Consider the following 2687-nt stretch of genomic DNA (forward strand, 5'->3'; position numbering starts at 1 on the left):
CCCATCCATGTGTATCATTCTCCCCTCACTGCCTCTCTCGCCGTCTCCCCTGCTGTTTCATGCATTCACACCACATCCCCGTGCATTAATCTCTTGTTTGGCTTGCATTCATTGAAGCTGTATGCAAACAGTGATTTTTTTCCCCCCCGTTTATATAAATAGACCCAAACCCAAACACTGTCTAACGTTTGCCCTCTTTGATATACTTTGAGTAGGGGTTTATCACTCTGATGAGACTTAGAGGAACTGGGAAGCAATTTAAATTCACTCTTTGCACATCGTAGCTGACGGCTTTTTGACATGTACAGCAACTTGGCAGAATACAAATAGCTCCGAGGCAGCCGTAGCAGTGTACCTGTTCCACCTGGGGAATAAATTTGTCTCTGTACTTTTACTTTGATCTGAGCAACATCTTCTACCTGCATATTATGTCCAGGTATTACTTGAAGGCAGCAGAGATTCTTTATGAATATTCATGTTCTCAGAGCCTTTCCACGTTTGTCTCTGCAGGTATTGTGCCCACGGCTGGTATACTGGGATATAAACAGAAAATAAATCACTCAAACAAAAAAATATGTTTTCAGTGTGTCAGGTTTTAGGTCTTATTGAACCTTCACCCACAGGGTGCTGTTACCTTTAAATAATCCTGAATTGACAGAATAAATGCATACAATGTACGTTTCTGCAAAACACTGATGTGTTCAAGCTACCTTTCTTTAGGCTCAATGTTCAATTTCATGATGTTATTTATTTTTGTTGTTATTATTATTATTATTATTATTATTATTATTATTATTATTATTATTAGTAGTAGTAGTAGTAGTAGTTGTATTACTACCATACATTATTCTTTAAAGGCTGCATTACGAAACTTTGCTTGACTTTCCATCAACATAGAAGTAGGTAGATAAAGCTTAATTTTCCTTTTTGGGTAAATTTTGTTTGAAGTCTCAAATCAGGTCGAGTATGGAGTGTTGGAGCGGTGAAGACACAGATACACTTTTTCACCTGGCACAGTCTTATACAGTAACACAGCAACAGGTAGTCTTTGTATTGGAATACACAATGCTTGTAATGAATTGTTAGGCCTGTTCCTTAAAATGTATTGATGTCAGCAATGTAAAAAAACAGCGACCTTGACCTTGACCTTCAAACTTGTTTTGACTCAGTTCTACACTTGATGCCATAAAAGACAGCTCTGGGCTCTTTCAGACTCTTTTTAGCATTCTCTATGCTACATATCCAAATATATTAATCTATATATAACCATGCCTTCAGGTCAAACAGAAAAGAGAAGCTGAAACATTCTCTTAAGATTTTCTGACACCAGGGAGAATACAGTTTCTGATTTTTTACATGATATTCCAGGTTTCTAACAGTAAATTAAAATAAAACGGTCAGCCTTGAGAGGCATGAAATTAAGTTTAATCTGTTTGTCAAGTGGGAACAAAATGTTCCTCAGCATCCACAAGGCCTAAAACTGAGAGCTCATGAGAGGAGACAGAGCCAACACCACAGGCACTGTAATATCTGACTGTATGATGGAGGGCAGAGGTCAGGAAGGAGCCAGTCAGAAATCAACTGGAAGGCCACATCTTTTTAAAAAAAAAAAAAAAAAAAACGTCAAGGACAAACCTTCCCTTTTACACTGTGTGCACTCAAGTGAAGTGGTGCAGTCAGCAGCTGCCGGCATATTTTGTTCTTGGACAAAAGTAGAAAAGAGAAAAGTGGATTTGACTTTTTTTTTAAGAAATCCTGCATAAAAATATTAATCAAAACTGAGTCTTGGGAGTCTTAGTAATGCTGCCCAATCAGGCGAGATATTGTAATTCCACTGGTTTCTAATACAGTTTCACATCTCTAAGAACTTTTCCATCCAGACTGCAGGCAGCTAGAGTGAAGAGAAGCCGGAGTGGGAGACAGATGTGGACACCCAACTCTTACGTCAGTTTAAGAGGATGCCCTAACACCATCCTACACTGTAAAAAATACAGCAATGTAATAAACCATGCATGTATCATTCTTACACAGATAAGGACATTTGGAGCTCAGATGACATAAATTCAGCTTTCCCGAACAATAATAACCAACTCCGGACTCCACTAGCATCCCCTCCACCTTCTGAAACATAAACATAAATAGGAAATATCATATAACACACACACGGACACACACACGTGTCTGTGTGTGTGTGTGTGTGTGTGTGTGTGTGTGTGTGTGTGTGTGTGTGTGTGTGTGTGTGTGTGTGTGTACATAACAAATATGGAAATATCAAAATGGTTAGTATGACACAAATATCAACATAGCAGTGGTTTTACTGTCAACATTTGATCCTGGACACTGGGCTGTAATATCGGATCAGCTAAGACCATGTCAACATTGTGTCTTGCTGCTGGCCTATCTGTGGAAACTAAGCCAAGCTGCAGCAGGAACATGTGTCACCATGTTCCCACTCTTCTCCTGTCTGTCTGCGTTGACTCAGAGGACAAAGTGCTTTTCTCTCGGCGGTGTCTCTGCGCCTGAACGACGCGTTTCTCTGTCTTCTTTTTTTTTTTCTCTCTCTCTTTTTCTTTTACAGCGCGCCGCATGTGGTGCTGATGCTGCGCGCGCCTGAGCCACAAAAAGCCGCTCTGGAGTCTGAAGACCAATCAGAGCGCTTATCAGATTTCACCATCCCGTCTCTCTCA

This window comes from Acanthopagrus latus, chromosome 22, assembly GCF_904848185.1.
Source record: "Acanthopagrus latus isolate v.2019 chromosome 22, fAcaLat1.1, whole genome shotgun sequence".
In the NCBI taxonomy this organism is placed as follows: Eukaryota; Metazoa; Chordata; class Actinopteri; order Spariformes; family Sparidae; genus Acanthopagrus; species Acanthopagrus latus.